General features: G+C 46.0%; 1 long non-coding RNA gene across 1 annotated transcript; it reads left to right on the forward strand.

The window, feature by feature from the left end:
• The first annotated feature begins 42 nt into the window (after positions 1–42).
• On the forward strand, positions 43–5,997 carry LOC117018145 (uncharacterized). Its single transcript, XR_004422181.1, has 4 exons — positions 43–309; positions 941–1,037; positions 3,195–3,359; positions 4,491–5,997. It is a non-coding gene; the product is annotated as an uncharacterized LOC117018145 (long non-coding RNA).
• The last annotated feature ends 10,315 nt before the right edge of the window (positions 5,998–16,312 follow it).

A 16,312-nucleotide genomic window follows, 5' to 3' on the forward strand; every position in this document is an offset into this window, starting at 1 on the left:
CACGTGGGGGCGCCGTAGCCTCGCGCCTCCAGGGCCCTTCCGTTTCCGGGCACTGGAGTCCCGCGCCACCATCGCCGCGGGACGTGTAGCTGCCCGGCGCGCCCCCGGCGCGCGCCGCGAATCAGTCGCGGCTCCCTTCACCTGGGCAACCCCTGGCGCTTCCTTCGCGCCGGCTGGGATCGTTTCTCCGCGCCATTTTCAAACTGCCCTAGCGCCGGCGCCGGTGTTTGGGGCGGAAGGAGCCAGGAAGGGAGGCAGGTTCCAGGGCGATGCGGGCGCAGGCAGAGGGAGCGGCAGCGGGAGCTGAGAGTGAGTGTGATCCCCGTCCCCGAAATTGGGCGGCGCCATCGCTTCCCCGGGCGGTCCCCACGGGCCGGGTGTTGTGGGGAGGGAGGCCGCGCGGCCGGGCGGGGCGCGGAAATTCTTCGCTGGGTTCGCTTCCGACACCCCTACCCTTCTCCGCCCGACCGTGAAACTGCGGGTCGGAGGTCGGCTTGCTGGAGCTCCCTGATTGCCTCCTGCGCTGCTCGATCTGTGCGGTCCCTGCAGACCGGCTAGCTACTGACTGATGGGTTGATTTAAAAGTTAAAATGCCTTCTTCGTGTAAGAATCTTAGTTGTTCTTTATAAACACAGAAATACCCCCAAAATTAGGACGAGAGCCTAATCATTTGTTAACCTTTGTCCCGCACCGTTTAAAACATCCCTTCTACCTTCCAGTCTCTACTCCTAGGCAGCCTCAGTTAAGGTTGTGTTTTGTTTTGGTTTTTAGCCTTTGTGCATGCATACGCACTGGATACGTCAGTAAAATAAGATGTACTGGCTTTCAGAGGTCAACCCTTCTTCCCCCTCTCTCCCCTCCCCCGAGTTAGGTAGGTGAATAATTCTAAAAACGCTGCGTGGGGGACCTCCAAACCTAACCTTTTCTCTTGTTTTTCTAGAAACTTTCAGTATAACCACACTGTTGGATGATTGTAACTTGATTCTTAACAATCAGATGCCACTGGGGATGAACACTGTTTTATGTGTAGACTAAAGGTATGCTTTATTATCTCAAACTGGGAGTGGCCTGAACACAAAGCAGGCTCTGTAAGCTCATTATTGCCCTAAGAGAGTTACAAGGCCAACTTGTTAAATGTGAAAACAGTTACTTCCGGAGGATGTCCCAGAACTTTGAACTAGTTTATAACCAACAAGCCAATCCAGTAAGTTGTCTGGGTCAGTTGTCAGTTGCCTTGGTGCACCCTGAACAAAGGTAGCCTCTGAGAGGATGTGTGCCGAAGCAGCTCTCCGCAGGCAGGTTCTATGGGTGCAAAAAGGAGGGTTTTTAAAGTTTTGTTTTGTGGTGGTTTATCTGAAGCAAGCATCGTTATACCTGCTTTAAATTGTTTTCAAGTTAAACCAATTGTTGCGACGCTACACAGAGGAGAACTTTTGGATTCCATTTTATGTTCACCTGTGTGCTAAAAGAGATCCAAAATTATATTTTGGGGAAAACTTTAGCCCTCTGCAAGTATTTTTCTAATTCATAGACGAAAGCCAACATATAGGCACATATCATATTTGGATACATGTCTACTTTTGGCCCCACTCTTGTTACTCTTTCTTCTTTTATTTCAGTTGTAATATATCCTACCTGGTCACACATTATGTATCATTCATTGTAAGTAGCTATAAATCAATTTTGAATAAGGTAAGATATAAATTGTGAAAGAAATGAAAGATATTTTAAATACATTACTTCAAATACATTTGTATTTCTTCAAATATAAATTCAACTATTACTGTAAATGTACACACATACTGTTAAAAAAAGACAACAGGCCCAAAATAGAGTCATTTATGTTAAGCCCCCAAAACAAACTGAGACTTAACTTATAATTTCAGCTCTCCCAGAAATGGAATCCTAAACCAGTCAGTCAGGAATTGCCTGATCAGCTAGTTAGGTAATTTATAGTCCCCCTCCAACCCAATCACAATTTCAGACAATAATATAAGCACATCATTAGTTCATAAAACAATGTTCATCTTTCTGTCCTTACAGGACTATGTCCACTCATCTGTAACGATCACCTTTCCAAAGGGGACAGCACTGTCTTTCCAATATGGCTTAATCTATCTTGAAAAAGGAAAGTTGCATGCACGTTTAAATGCACTGTTCCTAAATCTGAAGACATCCAACTTCTTTGCAGGAACGGCCAAGACAGAATGAGGAATCCTTTCTAGGTGGTCTCCCAACTGACAAACAACTAAACCTCCCCGCTCTTTCATACCCTGAAGCACATCAGCCACTTTCCTGAAATAGAAAGAATAGAACTTACAGTCACAAGTTCAATCATTTCCACAAATCAAAACTTTGGACTATGTTCTTTAATTGAGACATGAAAGGATTTTTCTCATTATCAAATAAAATACCTCTTTGTTCCCACACAAGAGAAGAGTCAGAAGATCCTGGGTCAAGCTGGTTTATGTGAGTGATGATCCTAAAACACAGAAATGATGGACAAGGGAAAGTGAGTTGAGAAAGTGGAAAAAGCCAACGTCAGGCTCATTCATGGCCCAAGTTCTCACTGTGGCCAAAGCAGCTCAAGTCCCTGGAATGTGCTGAGCAGCACACAGCTTCCCAGGACCATCTTCCTCAATGCACAACTTTTAATGGTGCTCTCTTTTAATGGTGCTCTCCTGCCCGTTTTGAAACCTCTAGATACATGTGTCTCTATTCACAATACTGTGGTACTGCTGACATTTGGGGCCAGGTGATTTTTATCTTGTGGAGGTCTGTCCTGTGACTACTAGGCTGCTTGGCAGCATCCCTGACCTCCAGCCACTAGATGCCAGTAGCACCTCCCCAAATGTCACAACCAAAAATGTCTGCAGACATTGCCACATGTGCTGTGGAAGGCAAAATTGTCCCTGGTGGAAACCACCATTAGATGTAAGGATTCAATTTTAGTCTAAATTTCATACTGCCATTTTGTAACAATTCAAGTTATCTTTTTGTTGTAGAATTTTTAACAATTTTGCCTAATTGAGTGAAATTAATTCACAGGTATAAGGTTTTTAGTTCTAATATATAGCATTTGTATTTGCAAATAAGGATTATGCAATGAATATATAATGTCCACATTAACCCCCTTTAATTTTAGGCAATGTCCTTTCCTAACTAACTTCAAGCTTTGTTGCGTTTTCCCTTAGACACCTCTCTTTGAAGAGTGTAAGCCCCTCAACAAAACACCTATGAGGATGCCTAACCAGCTGAATAGAAGACTTCAGGACAAGCTCCTCAGCTGGCAGGATTCCTCTTCTGATTGGACCCCAAGTTGTTCCACAATTTGGATCGAAATAAGCAGTTTTTAAACAGTAGGTTATTAGTACGGTTACAAGATTGACTGAATTGACCCATGAATTCAACCAAATAGGTTAATAGGTGTTGGGGCTGGAGAAACGTTCTCCTCACCCGTCTAAGTTCTTCTGGTTGGCCAGATAATTCAAATAGCGTACCACAGATTAACAGTATAAAAAATCAAGTGTTTTATACATATGCAGAGAACTCACATAAGCATGAAAATTCCAAAGACAGTGAGGTAAATTGGATATATATATATATATATGACATTTTGGACAAAGGAGAAAACCGGGGAGTAGGGTTGTTAGATTTCAGAAGTGAGAATGGGCGATTGACAGGCAGCTGAGGAAGAGTGAACACACATGGCAGGAAAATTCTTACAGGGCAACTTGTAAACAGTGGGACACGAGGTGATCTAGTAAAGGCGCTTGGAGCCTTCCTGACTCATGCCAAGCTTCCCTTCCTGAAGGTCTTTTTCTATCTGAATCTCTTTGAGAAAAGGGGAAGTACAAAATTCTTCTTGTTTTGGGGCTTTAACTGATTTCAGTTCAAAATAATCTGCATGCCAGGGTGGCACATTCTGGGGACACTTGCTCCTAACCCCCCCATAGGAAATTAGACTATTTAAAAAATTGTGTAAAAGCATTTTCATTACTGGTTGAATGAACCTCCTCACTAACTCATTGCCTTCACCAATTATGACTGTATGCTTTCAAGTGTCTCGTTCATACATTATTGTTACAATAATAACAATAATACGGTTAACTAATAATACAGATTGGGTGGGGAAGGAGAGTGAGAGATAAAAGTTGGCAATTCAACTTTAATTACTAATTAACATTTGACATATCATAAATCTATTACCAATTCATATTTATGAATTATAAAGTATTTGCTTTAGCAGGAAGGCATAACCAAATGTCTCTAAAATATGCTGAATTGTTCTGTCACTTATCTGTTTTGTTAAGATCATTAACATGCTTTGAAGCCAAATGCAGCAGATGTATAAACTCACAGATACTTCTCATTCTTCCTAATACATTCTTCCTAATACAAGCTCCTGACACATCACTGATTTGCAAGATGAATATTTATTTCTAATACAGAAAACTTACCCGTGGCATGACCCCATTTCTGTACTCCAGATACTTAAAATGTCTGAAGAAATTCAAGAGATGATTGATCATAGAACAATTCGGCACGGCATAAACGGAGAACTTGAGGTTTTGCTGTTTAGCACCTTGTCTAAGGTAATGGGAGATACCTTATTGTGGGAGATAATTCTAGAACTCTCAGCTGCTGAGAAAATAACTGTTAGTCCTGAGGCCACACCGTAGGCCGATGCCTGGGACTAACACACCACCAACAGTATTACAAGGTGAGCCTCTCAGGCCCAATCCCACCACACCTCACAGCCCTACGTACCTCACTCATCTGCAATCCCAGCCTAAGTCATTCTTTTCTCACAAACTCCTAACCCACAAGCTCCGTTTATGCTACTTCCTCCCCTTCAGAAACAAACCCAGTGTCCCTTGTGCCCCCAATCTGTGACCAGCCGTCCCCCTCTCTCCAAACATTCCCCTCACTGTCTTGCCCTGAGGAAACCGACCTGGGCCCTAAGCAAACATCGAATGTCAGCGTCAGGAGTTGAGCAGGGGCTTCCTTACTCCCCATTTGGTTACTTCCAAATGATCTCAACCCTTCCCTCCTGCAAAACCACTGTCCTTTTAATGCTGATGTCATCTGGATAGACCACCATTTCCTACACCTTCTCACACCCCTCTGCCAACCTCCTAGTCACATCTCTTCACTCACTAGCTCTGTTCCTGGCAAGGAGGCTTCCGTTTCACCCAGTTTCCTTCATCCTTAGTGATTTCAGTACCTAAGTGGTGAGCCATCGAAAAGCCCCAACTCTCAGTTTCTTGATTTCCACACTCCATTGATATTTTCCTTTTTCCACTTCCGTCACCCATTTTATGGTCACACCCTGGACCTTTACGTCTCTTAAAACATATAAACCTTTTCAAAAATTTCAAATAGAAAAATCTTTCCTACTACAGCTTCCTATGCATTCAGTTCATGAACTATAACTGCATCTGTGATCTACTTAGGCATCTTAATATTGAAACTTTGTTGCTTTCATTTTAAATACATCTTAGGGAAGAGTGGGTATTTGTTGTCTCCTTCCTTAGCTTCCATTTCCCCTTTTTTCCAACCCAAAGGGCCTCATTTTCTATAGGAATCCTCACCATCCCCAGTCCAAAGCAGCCATGTGGTTTGAAAGGCTAGATCTCATCCCCAGGTCAAGTTCAGCAGAGCCTGTTACACCTGACCAGTCATTAGTTCAGGGAGGGACATGGATCCCAGTTTGACCAATGAAATGCCAGAGATTTACGAAGGACTCCTAAGCATGAAGCTTCGTTTTTCTTCTGTGGGAGCTTTAGGGACTTGAGCTGACGATGTGAGAGGAATGTGAAGTCCATTAATGGCACCATGAGAGGACCTAGCACGAGAACAAGTCCAGCACCTGGAGGAGGACAGAGCTACAAGAATCAAAATGGAGTTGGTGTCCTGATGTCACCATGAATCTATGAGTCAGGACTCCCCAACAGCCTGAAATCAGAACAGTCTGTGGACAACTCAGTTCCGTGAATCTATGTACTCTGTTATATACTCCGCATTTTTTTCTTCCTTAATCCACTTTGGTTCAGGTTTTCCATTATTTGCAACCAGAAGCCTCCCAGCCAATATAGGGAGATAATCTGGGACATCGGAAAAGTATTGTGTTCAGGAGGCCTGGGTTCTGGATTAGCTCTTCTACTGAGTGTAAGTGTGATCTAAAGCCAGTTCTTAACCAAATCCTTCAATCATTTTATCCATGAGTAAAACGAGAGCATTAGTTCCAGAGGTTTTCTGAAACAGTCCAGACAGGCTAGCTGTCCACCTGGTCTACCCCTCTTCCCAGGCACACAGGTTGACTACATATACTAGTCTCCCATACTGTTTGGCTGGGGAATTGTAACTCAATTCTCGACAGTGGGACATAGAACAAAGTGATGAAAACAACATCATGGTGTAGCTTTTTAAAATGCCTCAGAGATTCCAAAGTCCTCTCTGCTTTCTGCAGTGACTATGAGGGCAAATGTTAAGGACGACAGAGTCCTAGGTCCCTGTGTCTTTAATAGGAGGCCACCCAGGGATGCTTCTCAACCTACATCAGACTCTGGGGAATAAAAAATAAATTCTGTTTAACGACAAAGATTTGGGAGTTGTTTTTTTATAGCACTTAAGCTATACAGTAAGATTGTTTTCATTTCACAAACTAAGTATAAATTAGGATAGAGGTAGTAAAATGTATAATTTCAGTTTAAATTATCAGTCACGTAATTCTGAATCTAGGCCGTTTTATCAGTGCAAAAATAGTTCTTTTAATGTTTGTCTTTTTTTTCAGGATAACTTTTAATGGAAGAAGGGAACATGTTGGAAAGCTTTCAGGTTTTATAGTTTGTGACAATTACCGTGTTTCCCCGAAAATAAAACCTAGGTAGCGAGACCATCAGCTCTAATGTGTCTTTTGGAGCAAATATTAATATAAGACCAGGTCTTATATAAGACCGGGTATAGTATCAGATCATATATAATACTGGGCCTTATATAAGACCAGATCTTATGTTAATTTTTGCTCCAAAAGACACATTAAAGCTGATGGTCTGGCCAAGTCTTATTTTCGGGGAAACACGGTAGGTTGAAAACTAGAGAAAGGAGATTTTGAATCCGGGAGACTAGGCTGACGGACAATCACGGTGAAGTGGCACAGTCCTGGGGATGGGCTTGAACCTGCCCCTCAGCAAGTGAGAAGCCACAGCACAGTCTTGAGGGGAGGGTGGCAGAAGGGAGGGGAGGCTAAGCAGTGAAACGACTGGGGTATCATGAGTCTTTTCTAGATCAAAGTTGGGCAACCCATCCCACTGACTCAGACAAGAGGAGACATTCAATTAGTAACCGATTACTAAACCAATTGGACATGCTGGGTCAGCCTTCTAAGTTAGATTTATTTTGTCTCTCCCAACCAGTCCCAGATGTCTGCCTATCCCTCTACCTCTTGGATACAAGGAATAACCAGCTAGGGCTAAAATTGGATCCTTCCAATTTCCTTGTTTCCATCCAAGACCTCGCTCCCATTAAAACTTGAGCTAATTGACAACTCCATTCCTATGTCTGCCAACCCAAACCCATGGGAGAGTAACCTCACCTCCCTCTACTTATTTTAGAAATGATGTCTTTACAGTGTAAACTCAGGAGCAGCTTTGTGGAAATTTTTTTTTTCTTTTTATTTATTATTTTTTTTTAATTTATTGGGGTGACAATTGTTAGTAAAATTACATAGATTTCAGGTGTGCAATTCTGTATCACATCATCCATAAATCACATCAGGAGCAGCTTTGGATAAGTGATGGTCATCACGGCGTCTGGCACTCTGCTCCACCAACGAACACTGTAAAACTGATAATAAGGTTCTCTATCGAGTAGTGTTTTCCCTGATACCCAGTTACCTTGGCAACCTACAGCAGCAAGGGATACTAACCACAATGGGACCAAAAATGCTTAGCTGTAAAGAGATCCTGTTCCCAGCAGTAACTATGTGGTAACAAACACCCAGCATACTTCTCTTTCTGCTTTCTTATGGTGGTTTTATATAGATGTCTATGTATGAAGATGTAAGCATGTACATATTCTCCACAAGAATGGTAACTTAAGAAAACTGTCTTACTCATTCAATACTCTATCAAATAACTATTTTTTCAGCATGTCATATTTTCATTAAAGAATTTAGAATGAGCAGGTTTTCTGTGTGAGCACGTGTGTGTGTGTGTGTGTGTGTGTGTGTGTGTTTCTTTGAAGGGGTTTACAGGGGAAGACAAATTTAAGATACAGTTGTGTCAAATGCTAGAATTCAGGTCAGACTGGGAATTTATGATGCGTTTACTGTCATCTATTTGTAGGAATTCATTTAAATGGAGTGGAAAGAGACTGAAGAGGATCTTTTTCTTCACCCATTTCCATGGTCTTGTGTCTCAACTCTGGGTACAGGCGGCGAATTACAGACAGAAGTAAGAAAGAGTTGTTTTCACAAGGATTCTCTGAGCCTTGGGTCTACAGGCAGCCGTCCCCCAGAACCCAGTAACAAGCCCAATATGCTTAGGGGACACATAGGTTATTGGTGGCACCTCCCTATGGCCAGACCACAGGCTGGTCAGTGTTTGGGGACGGGTCAGAATGGCAACCCAGACTCACCTCATGGTGCTTTTCCTCTGGCTTGCTTCTGAACCAGTAACAGGCAGGGCAAAGGATATACATGAGATTACGACAGACTAGTGGCTTCATTTCTTGCTACATCATTGAGCCTAACTGAAGTTTTAGTGCAGCAACCTGGCTACAGTCTGTCCTACACAGGTATTTTTTGAGTAAACAACCCTTTTTAAACCAATTTTGGCGGTAGCGGTGACTGCCTACCCAGGGATGTTTAGAGGCCCACACAGATCTGTGGCAGGGGGCAGAGCCCCTTATCATCCTCTGCATCATGTAAAAGGTCAGATGACAAGGAGGGGCTACAGGTACCTTCAAACTCAAGGAACACACAGGTCCCTCCGAAAGGGAGAAGTATTCATGATCTCCATCTTCGTTTGGGTCTCCCCCCAAAGGCAGACCCTGAGGCAAGAATTCAAGTACAAGTAGTTTATTTAAGGAGAACCAGTAAGGGAATGGAGAAGTGTTCCAAGGAAAGGAAGGCGCCATGAGAGGTGCACTGTTAAATCAGCTACTGTGGTGAATGACTAGAGATATCCCACCTGAATTATCCTGCCTGGCTGAAGAAGAGCTGACGTATCTATAAAATCCACCTTGGCAGTCACTGCAGACTGCTCCCTGCAGGTGCTAATTCCCCAGTGTTTCCAGCCTGCCACACGGTTCCAGAAAAACCCCTAGAAGAGATGCATGTATCGACAACTGACAGTCACTAAAGCACACTGAAATCATTTTGAGAGAACTGGGAAATGTTTGTTATACATGTATTTACTTAGAAATTGAGCTAGAAGGGACACACAACTGGCCCAAGTAAAGAGTGACCGGACTTCACATTTGAAGCAGACCCAGAAAGGATGTCCACGGAAGTTCAGGGCTCCTGGGGGATGAGCTTTCCAACAGTTCTCACAGAATGCAGAGTAATACACTGACTTACACTGAAAAATAAAGTCAGCTGATGAGTTTGCTAATGGGGATGGGTTTTGCTATAAACATGTTAAATTTGCAGCACCAGGGTTGTAATGAAAATATATTTAAGGCACACAAAAAAATGCTACCTGACAGAAATCACACATTTGTTATCATTAATAAACGTATGATATAAAAATGTAAATTTTAAAGTATGCTTGTTTAAAGAGGTTTTAGTTAAAAAAATATTTTTTTGTTTTAAAAAATGTAGAAGCTAAATGAGCAAAAAAGTGTTTTAAGATCCCTGTAGCTCACTGCTAACACTCCACTTCCAGAACATTTCTAAGTCAAAATTCTTAGTTGCCAGCTTGAAATCAGAAGCCAACTTGAGCTGATTGAAGCAGAAAAGGAATTTATAAAAGGACACTGAACAGCTCCCATAATTGGAGCTAGGCTGGAGAACAAGATTCAGAAGTTCCACGGCCATGTAGCGTGTCCCAGACACACAGCAAAGCTGAGTCCCTGAGGACACAACTGCCAAACAATACAGACTGAAGCTTGCAGGTGCCAATACTGCTGGCAAGCCCACATGCCCTGGGTGTCACCAGCAGCATCAAAGATGTGGCTCCTTTATGGACTTGCTCTTGCTGCCACTGTTCTGACCAACAGAGTGTGTTGTCCGTAGGACCCAATTCAGTTTGGGGTAGTCATAAGCAGAGCTTAGGCCTCTCTAGCTGCAAGAAAGACCAGGAAAAAAGAGTACCTGATATACTGACCTCTACCTCCCACCAAAACTCATAAAGTAGGCACTTCTCAAGAAATAAAAAGAGAGTTCTGATGCTGAACAGTTGAAAACGATGACTAACATCCTTGATGAACAGTTGTCTTTAATTACAGCTTTTTGTTTCCAAAAAACTCTAAGAATTACTTTTAATCCACTGCATTATTATGACACGTTTGTGGTTTTCAATTCACTTTCTGTTGCATGTTAAAATGCAGATCACTATTTTATATCATCGTTATTTTTATGCATGAAAAATCCCACTGCATGAGTTACTATCTCATGGAATAATGACTTGGAAAACCTTCCTGTAGTTCTAGGCTGAAATTTCAATAGGAAAGGAGAGAGGGAGGAAACAAGACATTCTTCTTCAGTCTAATCGTAGTTGTTTTGTGTTGTTGTTATCCACGGTGCGAACTGTTAAGTTCAGAAAAATGGAACTGAATTCTATCTCAAAGCCAGTCAAAATGGGCACTATAGTAATACCTGAGGCTGAGATGATGAATTATCTCACTTTCTGGGTGGGAAAGTGAGTTGTACAAACTTTGTAGAGGACAATTTGGTAATACGAATATAAAAGCTTTAGAAATCTCATTTGTTGACATTAGAGAACAGATGTCTGCAGACTTTCTGTAAAGAACCAGACAGTAACTATTTAAGGGCTTTGTGGGCCATATGATCTGACACCACTACTCACCTCTGTCATTGTCACCCAATAGCAGCCATAAATGACACACAAATTAATAGGTGTGGCTGTGTTCCAATAAAACTTATTTACAAAAAAAGTTGGACTGAGGGCTACAGTTTGCCAACCCCTGCTACAGAAGAAGTTTAATATTAATAACACAGATGCCTAATATTGAAGAAAAGGGGAATAAATGCACCAGGGTAGATAAATGTTGAATTTTTGAAACTGCCAAAGCAGGAATCTGAAGGAAGACTCCTAAATACCCACATCTGAATAACCTTAAATGTTTACATCACGGTCTTGATTTCTTCACTCTATTGTACATTTCCCTTGGACAACAATGTTAAAATCGCAGTGTAATGAGTGGAGCTTGACTGTCTTAAGTTCAGACTGGCTCTGTCACTGACTAACAAATGACTTTGGGCAAGACAAAACCCAGAGAAGACCTCAGGAGAACCATGGAACATGTTCACAGGAGGGATGGGGGCTTAGCATACAGTGGAGACTCTTGATCAAGAAGACTTAGGGTTTCAGTAAAGGTTAAACACGCACCACTCCTCGCTCTGACAGTGGGGCCTTCACCTTATAAGTACAGTATAATGAATAAGAAACACGCATGAAGTAAACAGTAACTTGGGTTGAAGAAACCCACGTTTTCCTCAATTCCACAGTGAACGGAATTCTAGAGACAAGTTCAGAATATAGGACTTTGTGCCACAGAGAAAGATGTCACGATCCATAGTACTTAAGTTGTCTGTTGTCAAATAGGTTACAAATCTAAATACAGCACCATTGTTTTCCCCAAAGACTTGCTTTGGTCAAAATCCAGGAAACTAATAAATTAAGAGATTGTATATCTCTACTAGTTTTCGTTGTTAAGCTACTAAGTTTGTATTACCATCGTAACAAACTTAGTGGCTTAACAACGAAAACTTTATTATCTTACAGTTCTATGGGTCAGAAGTCTGACAGGGGTCTGCCCCTAGGCTAAAATCAAGGTGCTGGTAGAATATGTTCCTTTCTGGGGGCTCTAAGGGAGAACCCACTTCCTGCTCACTTGGCTTATTAACAGCATTCAGTTCCTTGCCTTTGTGGGACCAAGGTTCCTGTTTTCTTGCTGGCTGTTAACTAAAGGCTGTTGCCAGCTAAAGACAACTATTCTTTGGCTCATGGTCCCCTGTCACACGGGGTGTCCGGCGGGGTCTCTGGTCCCGCTCCCCACACAAGAACGCAGGACATGGCTAGGCCAAAAAGGAACACCCACGGAGCCATAGGTAGGGGAGTCATACCACTATGGTCTCACTGGGTTTACACGACGTGCGACCTGCTGTCCGCTTTGCTGCCAACAGACCGACTCTCCTCCACTCTCCTCCACTCTCCTTCAGTCTCCTCCTCTCTCCTCCTCTCTCCTCCTCTCTCCTCAACTTCCCTCCATAGCCGCAGCAGTTATATTAGTGGCCAATGGCTCAATGGCTACAGCTGACGGCCAACCAGCCACAGCTGATGGCCATTTACTACCTGAGCCAGCACCTTTCCACATGAGGCCGAGAGCCTGGAAACTGCTTTCTGGGGCTCTGTCCCCACACTCCACCCCTACAGGTTCTCGCCTCATAATCTACGCGACAAGAGTCTTCCGCTAGGGTCCCTGTGCCATATTAGCCTATTGACACCTACGGACGAAAAGAAACGGTAGTCTTAGTAACCAACAGTGGCAAATCCCTTCCATCTGGGAGGATACACGCCAGCTTTTTGTCCTGGGAAAGGAGGGTTGCTGCCACTGGCACCTTTCCCGGTTTGTGGTACCAAACCTTTATGGCAGTGCTTGGGGTCCCTTGCATAGTTTCAACATGTAACAGAACAGGGGACCCCATAATAGGCCATAGTGAGAGCACATAGTCTCCCCGCAAAATCATCCCAGTATCGGGACCTTCGTATACTACAGTCACTTGTGGTGGCCACTCAGCCACCACCCCTGGCGTCACTTGCAAATCATGAGTCAAACCGGCCCCCCATGGGGCTATCAGGCCCAACCATCGACAGTGGGGGCTTTTGACCTGCCAGGGCCAAGTCCATTGCTGCTGTTCCCCTGCTTTCAAGCATGTGGGTGCTGGCAGCAAAATGTTTCCATTCCTGCCGTAGCCTGGCTTTAACAGTGTTACTGGTGGTAATTTGTAATTGAATGGGAGCGGCCGTTCGATGTAGCAGAGCTTCCACTGGTGCGGGCCCTCCCTTGCGTGGTCTCTCATTCAGGACTCTCAGGACATCCCATAAACGCGAGGCCCAGTCACGCATTGTGGGAGGGTGTTTTGACACCCGGAGACCTTGCTTCAAAAGGCCGTTATAGCGTTCAATCATGCCAGCTGCTTGTGGGTTATACGGAGCATGAAACAACCATTGCACATCCATCCTGGCAGCCCAGCGCTGCACTTCTTGCCCCGTAAAATGGGTACCCCTGTCACTTTCAATGACTTGGGGGCCCCCATAGAGGGCGCACAGCCGTGTAAGAGCGACCACTGTATGCCGCCGATCCGCAGCTGGACATGGCCAAGCAAACATCAATCCTGTAGCAGTGTCCACTGCTGTAAATGCGTATATCGCATTGCGGGCCTTAGGCAGGGGTCCAATGTAATCCACTTGCCAGCGAGTGAGGGGCACCCTCCCTCGCGTAATCTGCTGTGTCTCCCAGGGGAGCCTCCACCTTTGGGGGTTGTCATGGGCACAGACGGCACAGTCATAACAGGCATCTGCTATCTCCTGCCATTTCAAAGGCAGACCCCAGCGTCTGCTCACCTGCCACATGGTTCGGCTTCCGGCGTGCTGCAATTTCCTATGCAGCCAATGGGCTACATCAGTGGCAGGAGCCCGTTCTAACCATCGGACCCGTGCTAGGGCATCTGCTTCATCATTACCTGGGGACACTAAGGGGGAGTGACCTGTGACATGCGTTAGGGTCACCTCTTTTCTCTGCCCTAGGTCCCAAAGGTCCTGCCACATGGCTTGACCCCACAGTGGACGGTGTCCTACCAACCAGTTTTGGTGTTTCCACGTAGGGAGCCACAGCGTTAGGCCCCGGAACACCGCCCAGCTGTCAGTACAAATAACTAGGGGCCCGGGCTCGTGGCTGATTACCATCCACACAGCCCGTAGCTCAGCCCACTGGCTACTCTGGCCCACCCCAGTATCAAACCAAATGGTGTCTGTTTTGGGCTGCACACCAATAGCCGTCCAAACAGCTGCAGCCCCTCGGCTAGAACCATCAGTAAACCAGGCATCCTCAGGTACTGGGGACTGTCCTTCTTTATAGGGCGAGGGCTCCAAGTCCTCCCCTCTAGGCAGAGCGCTTGGCTCAGCCTGGGCTACAAGCTCCACAGGCCCCAGGACCTGTTGTAGCTCTGTCCTCAAAGGGCTTGAACTAAGGGTGCTACGTTGCTCCAAGTAGGCACCCCACTTGGCGAGGGTGGTGGTCTGTGCCACCCGTTTTGGGTCCCTGGGTCCACGTACGGACCCACCCCTGGACAGGATAGGTTGTTCGAACCAACACCCGTGCCGTTCCTGTGATGGCTTCTGTGGCCACTAGGGCTGCGTACACAGCAGCCAGCTGTTTCTCTATTAGTGAGTAGCGGACCTCTGCTCCTTTCCATAATTGGGACCAAAATCCCACTGGCAACCAGAGACGCTCCTGCCGTTGCCAGAGGCCCCATCCGTACCCCTCTTGGGTTACGTGAACATCAAGTTCAAATGGGCGGCCGGGGTCCACTACTTGCAGAGCCTGTGCCTGCTGCACTGCCCGTTTTGTGGCAACGAAGGCTTGCTCTACAACCTCTGTCCAATCCCCGGAAAGCAGTTTCCAGACTCTCGGCCTCATGTGGAAAGGTGCTGGCTCAGGTAGTAAATGGCCATCAGCTGTGGCTGGTTGGCCGTCAGCTGTAGCCATTGAGCCATTGGCCACTAATATAACTGCTGCGGCTATGGAGGGAAGTTGAGGAGAGAGGAGGAGAGAGGAGGAGAGAGGAGGAGGGAGGAGGAGGGAGGAGGAGGGAGGAGGAGGGAGGAGAGTGGAGGAGAGTGGAGGAGAGTCGGTCGGTTGGCAGCAAAGCGGACAGCAGGTCGCACGTCGTGTAAACCCAGTGAGACCATAGTGGTATGACTCCCCTACCTATGGCTCCATGGGTGTTCCTTTTTGTCCTAGCCATGTCCTGCGTTCTTGTGTGGGGAGCGGGACCAGAGACCCCGCCGGACACCCCGTGTGACACTTGGCGTAGTCGGCAGGATACCCCGCCTGACAACCCGCAGGCCGCCCCGCACGACACCCCGCATGACACATGGCGCAGCGAGCAGGGTACGGTGCCGGCCAAAGCTCTCCGAAGGACGGTGGAACAGTTTGTGCGTATGAACACTCAGTTGCAGGAAGACCAGGAGGAGCAGCTGCCTGAGAGCTGGACCCGCGTGGAGGGGTGGGAAGACGTGGTCGGTTCCCCAACCAGCAGAGGCCGGAGAAAGCGAAGGTCGTTGGGCCCTATGGGCTGGGAAGTGCTTGCTGAGGCAGCCCGGATGCAGGACTTGTAGTCCCAGGAGGAAACACTTGCTGAGTCCTCCGTGGGAGCTGAGGGTGAGGTCAAGGTCATCCCTCACCCTCAGGACAGCCCTGGCGAATGACTATGGACTGTGGGGAATTGCCTTCTATCCCTAATTTAATGGACCACTTGACTATTTGGGAACATACCACCATGTAGTGGAACTGGTGGATGTTTGCTTTTGTGTCTTGACCGGCCACCATCGAGAATATGTAAGCACCTTGACTGTGACTCGCTGTTGTTCCAGCACAGTACCCTGAGAGGCCCAGAGAGAGTGGCAGTGCCCTGAGAGCCCTGACTGAGTCCAGGAAGTCTGGCTGTGTCCAGAGAGAGTGGCAGTGCCCTGAGAGCCCTGGCTGTGTCCAGGAAGTCTGGCTGTGTCCAGAGAGAGTGGCAGTGCCCTGAGAGCCCTGGCTGAGTCCAGGAGGTCTGGCTGTGTCCAGAGAGAGTGGCAGTGCCCTGAGAGGCCCCCGTGTGCCCGGGTAGACTAGTGGTACCCTAAGAAGTCCAGGAAGTCTGGCTGCGCCCAGAAGTACTGGTGGTGCCCTGAGAAACCCTGGCTGTGACCAGAGAGCTTGGCTGTGTCCAGGAAATAGCATTCACCTCCAGGCTCCTCGCACAGGGCCCCTCGCGGAAGACGCTTGTCGCGTAGATTGTGAGGCGAGAGCCTGTAGGGGTGGAGTGTGGGGACAGAGCCCCAAAATCAGTTTCCAG

The sequence above is a fragment of the Rhinolophus ferrumequinum genome, chromosome 26 (genome assembly GCF_004115265.2).
Source record: "Rhinolophus ferrumequinum isolate MPI-CBG mRhiFer1 chromosome 26, mRhiFer1_v1.p, whole genome shotgun sequence".
Lineage (NCBI taxonomy): Eukaryota > Metazoa > Chordata > Mammalia > Chiroptera > Rhinolophidae > Rhinolophus > Rhinolophus ferrumequinum.